General features: G+C 37.2%; 1 long non-coding RNA gene across 1 annotated transcript; it reads right to left on the bottom strand.

Moving 5' to 3' along the window:
* Positions 1–1,006: 1,006 nt before the first annotated feature.
* On the bottom strand, positions 1,007–3,293 carry LOC120078126 (uncharacterized). The gene is made up of 2 exons (XR_005481926.2): positions 2,791–3,293; positions 1,007–1,266 (listed from the first exon to the last, which is right to left on the bottom strand). It is a non-coding gene; the product is annotated as an uncharacterized LOC120078126 (long non-coding RNA).
* Positions 3,294–7,805: the final 4,512 nt, after the last annotated feature.

The following is a 7,805-nucleotide window of genomic DNA, read 5'->3' as shown; positions in this document are numbered from 1 at the left end:
TCATCTGATTAGGGAGATTATGCATTGTGGTGATGTGATAGTCACGAAGATCGCGTCAAAGCACAACATTACTGATCATTTACAAAGGCCCTCACGGCTAAAGTGTTCGAGGGTCACCTGGAGAGTCTGGGTTTGCAGGACATGCGACATCTTGTCTAGGGTAAGTGAGAGATGATACTGGGGTATGCCCTAGTTTATTATATATTGTACATTAGTCTCCAGAGTTATTAGGATAAGTGGGAGATTGTTGGGATTGGTGTCCTAATTCTCCCGAAGTCTCGTTGTTTGTAATGATACACATTATTTGATGAATAAAATAAATGTTATTTCATTCTGGCATTTACTCATATCCAATAAACAAAGTTCCTTGGTTATCTTATATGAACTTAAGTATGTATATGTGATATACAAGTAGATCATGCCTTAAGTGATAACCTAAATAGGTATGTAGTATAAGGATTAAGGTGGGATGCCTGATCCTGGTGACACTACAGATACGGCTTGTTTTGTAGAGGTTTGTAAGTGTTGTAAACTACTACAAATGGTAGATCTTGACCATTCATGTGGAGACGTGCGAGCGGGGGTGTCCTATACAAAGAGTTTGTATAAGACCGGACCACGAGATGACTAAACTCTATATATAACGCTGTTGATACTAGAGACTTACATCTCACCTAAACGACCATAGGTGACACGACCTCAATCCTGAGTGTTTTGGGAACTCTTACCTTTGAGGGTGGTTCTTTGATTAGTATGAGTAAGAGTGGCCAAATTGCCAACTCAACATGCTTACCTTTTTTGGGACTTGTCTGATTTGGGAGTTATGAACTCAATCCACAAGATAGAATTCACTCCTTCCCAAAGCAGGGATAAGTAGAGAGATTGCTCCCTTGAGGGCACATGTAACGACTCGACTCTCTAGGACTCGAGCTAGGCCGTTACTATACACATGCATGCATAGAATTTAAAATGATACATTTTCACAACAAAATAAATGCTAAATAAATAAAGTCAAATAAAATACTTTCATTAAAACTAAATAAAAGTCAAATAACAGGGTACCCATAAATCATAATTAGAAATTTAATGAGTGTAGAAAACTGTAAAAGTTTGGAAACGAATACTAATCAGTAAGTTTCAAACATGAAGACTGAAAGTGGAAAAACATGAAAGGAATCTAAACATCATGAGCAGAAGCATAAAACTGGTCCTAGTGGCTCGATCATGGATTCCACTTGTCATTCACCAGAGCGTCCCTACTCTTACCTGAAACATAAACATGAGAAAGGGTGAGTATAAAAATACTCAGTAAGTAACCCCACTACTAGGGTTAGGCTAGACATCTATGTCCTCTAGATGCCTACCTCTAGTGGAACATATAAACTGCTCTAGTCCTCATGGGACACATACATACATGAAAAACTTATTTCTATCCTACTGTAGTTAAGTATGCCCACTACCTCTAATAAGCCCCATAGGACCCACAACCTCTAGTGAATCCCGAAGGAAACACACCCTCTGGTGAATCCCGAAGGAAACACAATCTCTTACGTACGCATAGTTATGCATGCACCTCTTTCGTATACACATAGCCCATTTTATGTGTACCTCTTTCGTACACATGGTTACATATACACATATCCCACTGAATGTGTACCTCTTTCGTACACCTGGTTAAGTATACACCTAACCCACTAAGTATGTACCTCTTTCGTACACCTAGTTATGTATACACCTCTTTCGTATACACATAACCCATTGAGTATGTACCTCTTTCGTACACCTGGTTATGTATACACCTCTTTCATATACACATAACCCACTGAGTATGTACCTCTTTCGTACACCTGGTTATGTATACACCTCTTTCGTATACACATAACCCACTGAGTATGTACCTCTTTCGTACAACCCAGATCCTCTCTATAAATGTAGGTATGCGTACCTCTTTCATACACATGGTTATGTATACACCTCTTTCGTATACACATAACCCACTGAGCGTGCACCTCTTACGTACACCCCAGTACCCTCTAGGTACATATCACTTTCATACACACCAGCCCTAGTACATCTCTTTCATGTACTAGCGCCCTTGGACGTGCATCACTTTCATGCAGTCACATAGTCTGGAAAGGAAAAGAGATTGCATCTAATTTCATATTACATATAACATTCACATAATCATGAGTCCTCTAAAATATCCTGATCAAGGTCATGTTAATTAACCTCAACATACGTAATTAATCTAGTGTTAATGATCTACACTAGTACATCACTTTCACGCACTAAACTATGTAAACAATCAAGTATTCGAGATTTCATAATATATAGTACGATTTACACATTCTCATAATAAATCGCATAACTATATGAATCAGCAAATGTCGAATCCTCATCTAAACAGTCCATTAATCTCATAACGGTTGAAATTATCCTTGTAACTAGTCTTAAAATCCTCAAAATAAATCATAAATTTATCTCCCGATACAAAGGCGATTCCAGTAGTAAGATTAGTCGAAATCCCACAACTAAATCAAGAAACCAAACACCAATAGCAACTTGAAGCAATTCCCATAATCACAGAAACACAACCTTCAAATTCAAAGCAAAAACATCGATTTTTAAATCTTTAGGCTTAATTCCAAAACACCCAATTTACATCAACCTTTGAGTTTTCCAAATAAATTTCAAACATCCATTTACTCACTTGAATAAACCACACACACCATCAGTTAGTGGGTATTCCAAAATCCTTAAGAAACTGCAACAACACTACTCAAATCTTACCTCAACCAATCAATCTATCCAAATCCGACAACCAAGACAACAGTGGCTATGAAAACGGACTGGGCTTGCACAGAACCGGTGATGCACTGCAACTCCAGCCGAGCGGATACGGCCGATCTGGGACCTGCGGCAGCGGCTCGTCGAATGGAAGCTGCTGGCCTTCGAATCCGTGCTCGATGCGAAGAACGGCGGCGTGCAGGTGAGGGGGTGCGAGGGACGGCAGACGCTCGAGACTGGAAAGGGGCGGTTGGTGGCTTTGGTCAACGGTAGTGGACATATGGTGCGGCTGGGAGAGACGACCGACGCGAGGGCAAGTGAGCAATCAGCTGGATGGCGATGGTCTGGACGAGCGGCTGGCGATGGGTGATGGCGGTGGGAAGGGAAGTTTTTTAGGGGGGCAGACGCGATGAAGGAGAGGGAAATTAGGTTTTATTTTATATAATAATAATAATAATAATAATAACTAAAAAGGAAATAAAATAACTATATTTTATTCTTTTCCTTATTCCACTTTATATTATTAAATTTATTCCCTTCCCAAAATGAAATTAATTTCTGCTATTAGTTTCCAAATTGAATGATTTCAACATCAACAATTAAATTCTCGCAATTACACTTGAAGTCCAAAATTCTAAAAATTCCGTCAAATAATAAAAATTACTAAAATTGTATTATTACTAAAAAAATGCGGGGTGTTACAGCACACACCAATGTGTGTAGATTTCTCCTTGATTTTTGTTTTATCATGTTGTAATCTCTGTAATGAATGCATAACCATTTGTTTCTATTTATGACTGTAATTTGTAAAGTTCATACATGATTGTAATTTGGAATGATCTTTTCACTGCTCATGGAAATCCTCGTGATCAATTTTCTTCAGGTTGTTCGTGTTCGATTCACTCCCATCCAATGGAATATTGTCCTCTTCTCGATTAAACTCATATGGCACCTCGTGTCGTCTATCTTCACCTGTATAATAATCATAACTCATATTCACATTTTCGTCATGGTTCAATTTTAGCGTTACAAATAGTTGAAATCTAGAAAGAACTTCCCTAAAAAGAAGGAAGCGAATATCACCGTCGTTCCGTATATACTATAGAGGGGTTTCATAGTCAAACTTATATTTAACTCTCATGATGACATCAAAATCTGAAGAACTTACATTTGTAACCCTGTAAATGTTAGCTTCAATGTAATAGGCACAATGATTCCTGTCAGCTCACCTCCAATGTACAACCTTTGTTTCTCATCCCAATCACCTGCATATAGAACAAGTACACTTTTCTGTCATCCTACAAAGCAAGAGAACATTTGTCATTAAGTTGTACAAGCAGATGAATATCAGTCCAATACACAATTTCAATGCTACTTCGCTCTCTCACACTCTCACCCTCACTCTCTCTCGTTGTTGCCCTTTCTCGTTGTCGCCTTTACTCACTCTCGCTCTTTCTCATTGTCGCTATAAACCCTTGGTAATGATCTCTCACTCTCACTTTCTCACTCCTTTTATTATGCTATTTACATACCTTTTTTGATAAATCACACAGCTTCAATGAAACAACATTCTAGAAAAAATTCGTTCTGGTTTGAAAAACCCCGTTCTGGAAAACCTCATTCAATAAAACTCCGTTCAACAAAACACTGTTGAAGTGAACCCCGTTCAACAAAAGCACAGTTGAAATGAAGTATAGATTTTAAAGAATTCACCATTGTATGTTTAGGGTATTAACAATTTTAGGTTTCGAACAGATTATTTCATGAAAATTGTCAAATCATTCATACACTGACAAGCAATTGAAGGAACTCTTATCAAAGAGAACCTATGAGCGGAAGCAAGATCGTACCAAATTCATGGTGAAAGAATTACAAGCATTCACAAATATACAAACGAGTGATGCATTTCAGAACAAATTACGGCATGCTTCCATAAATAAATAAAAAGGGACGAGAGATATACCTTTTGAAGAACTCTTCTTCTAACTTTCTCTCGCTCTCATGAAGCCTTGGACCAACACCTCTCGCTGTTGCTACGAACACCAACCCAATCGTCTAGTGTATCGTCGGGTCAATCACGAACAACCTTCTCCACAAACAAGAAGCCTCTCAAACACCACCACTCAACGAGTTTGGTATTCTCAGAGTGAAAATCCAGAAGGCATGGGCTATGTTGGATTTGGTAGAGGGAAGGAGGAATACACGATCGCACTATATGACCAAGCAAGTGGGAAAGGGAAAGTGTCTATCGCATAGACTTGTGCTTGATTGTTTAGTAAAGGTACACAATCGTTTAGTAAAACAGATTTGATCGTTTAGACGATTGTTTAGAGAAGCTCGCTTATGCACGCGATCGCTTAGTAAAATCTTACCCAATCGTTTAGTCAACAGCGCGTGTATACGATCGTTTAGACAAACACTTAAAGCTATCGTGTAGTCTCTCATGAGCTAAACGATAGGTTGTGTACTCAAAAGAAGCGATGCAACGATTCCATTCCAAAATGAAAATGTTTTTCATTTTATCCTTCAGTTATGAAAACTGAATAAAACCTCCCACTTTCACGCACGGTTATGGAGAAACCACCAACAATTATCTCATGATTGTTTTAATTATAAATAAATATAATAACTAACTTATCATATTATATTTATAACCTATAGTTTTAATATCACATCATATGCAACATTTAAACCATAGTTCTTTTCTCCTTTACTTGATATAAATCATATTTACATCAAATTCCTCCAATTAATGTATCTCATACATCACATCAACTATATCATATATAATTGAACCAGTTTAATCATAGCATATATAATCAAACTCCCTCTTGTCAATTTGAACACTTCAAAGTGACCCAAAAACTGATTCTCAACTAGAATCTATTGAGTTACCAAGGGGACCTTATGGACCAGTAGCTTTCAGCTCCAACGGTACATGAATAGCTGACTAAACTCTTTAGCCATGAGATCCACCATCCGTTAACTGTCGGGCACTCCACTAAAGACCGACAGCTGCACTCTTCTCACCACAGATATATTTATGTGTCCATCGGATATAACTAGTCAACAACACGATAACCCTTCACAGATGCTCGTAAGTATAGCTGGGCCAATTTACCATTTTGCCCATGTAGTTACATCTAACTCCTTAAGTACCATTGATCCCTCTAATGAACAATAAATCACAGTTCTATTATAAGTGGACACATCTCGAGCCATGAGAAGGTGCATGGTGCCACATCGTTCAAGCCCCGGAATCAACCCTTAAGAGAGCAATCTATCTACTTGCCCCTGCTTCGAGGAAGGAGTGAATTCCATCTTGTGTAGCTGAGTTTCCAGCTTCACAATCAGACGAATCCCCAAAGTGGTAAGTTTGAGTCGACAATCTGGCCACTCGCACCCATGCAAATCAAAGGATTGCCCTCAAAGGTAGGAGTTCCCAACTCACTAGGATTAAAGTTATGTTACCTATGGTCATCCTAGTGAAGTGAAGTCTCTGTTATGAATGACGTTATATAACGTGACTATACACTTCGTGGTCCGATCTTATACAAAATCCTTTGTATAGGATACCCCCGCTCGCATGTATCCACATGAATGATCAGGATTAGACCATCTGTAGCACGTCACAACATTTGTAACAATCTACAAAGCGAACTGCATCCGTAGTATCACTAGGATAAGGTATCCCTCCTATATCCATATACTATAGACCATTTTGGTTATCACTTAAGACATGATCCACTTGTATGCCTCCACATACATGCTTAAGTTACAACGACAACCAAGGATTTTAGTTTATTGATTTTGTGATAAAGCAAATAAAACATCTCATGCTTCATAGACAACAGTGAAGAAAATATCTCATATTATTACATCACAAGCATTTGTTCAATACAAGTGTTTACAAACTACAGGACCCAACGAGAGTTTAGGGCATCCCCAACAATAATCACATCAAAAAGGAAGAGCGAGAGCGAAACCATATTGTTGAAGGAGTAATATAACATGCAACGGAAGAATTTAGAATCAATAAGCACTTAAACTACACTTAATTTGAGTTTTAAACGTTCTACTCATGAGGTTTTCATAAAAGAATTTGAACAAGACAATACCTTTGTAGTTCTCTCCATGAATTCAGCAGAATTTCCACAAATTTGAGTTTGATTCTTCAGATAGACCACCAACAAGATCTTCTCCACTATGCTCAAGAAGGAATGTGTGGTGGAAACACTCTAATTAAGCTGAATTGAGGATGAACTTGAGAGGGTGTAGTAGGGTTCTTAGTTTTGTGCAACTTAGATAAAGTTCTCAGCCTTTTTTTTTCTCAATTCCATGCATGAAGCTTCATTTTATAGACTGATTTCATGCATTAAACCATGGTTGCATGTAGGGCAGCTCCTACTTAGAATTGATTGAAGATCTAATGGTGGATTTGGGTGCTTAACCACCCAATGTTAGTGGATTTTTTCAATTTTTGGGAAAATTCCACTAACTCTAATCAATTTCCATGAAATTAATTTTTCTTTTAAATAAAACTATTTTATTTAAAATTTAGTTTTATAAAATTAATTTAAATAAAACTAATTTCATTTTTTAATTAATTTAATATCTTAATATTAAATTAATAAAATACCAATTCCACCAATATGATTCAATTTCATGTAATCAATATTTAAATATTAATTGATTCTCCAATCTCATTTTAATTTCAACTAAATTAAACGTTTTAATTGCATCGTATATAATCAATTGAAAACCCTGAAATCGAATTTGATCATTTCAAATTCATAACCCTAAATTCAAAATTCATCGAATAAACACTCAATTCATTATTCCAATTTATGAGCTAGTACAGGGACCTACTGGACCTACAAATCATGAGCTCCAACGATTTGTAATCAATTGGTTAAACTCTTTAAATCGATTTAATTACTTTTCGTTAACAATCAAGGCACACTACTATAGCTCGATAGTTGCAATCTCCTCATTGTAGATGTGTTTCTGTCCATGTT

This window comes from Benincasa hispida, chromosome 5, assembly GCF_027475165.1.
Source record: "Benincasa hispida cultivar pf3 chromosome 5, pf3_genome.v1.1, whole genome shotgun sequence".
NCBI classification, from domain to species: domain Eukaryota; kingdom Viridiplantae; phylum Streptophyta; class Magnoliopsida; order Cucurbitales; family Cucurbitaceae; genus Benincasa; species Benincasa hispida.
This window is presented reverse-complemented; position numbering and strand designations above follow the sequence as displayed.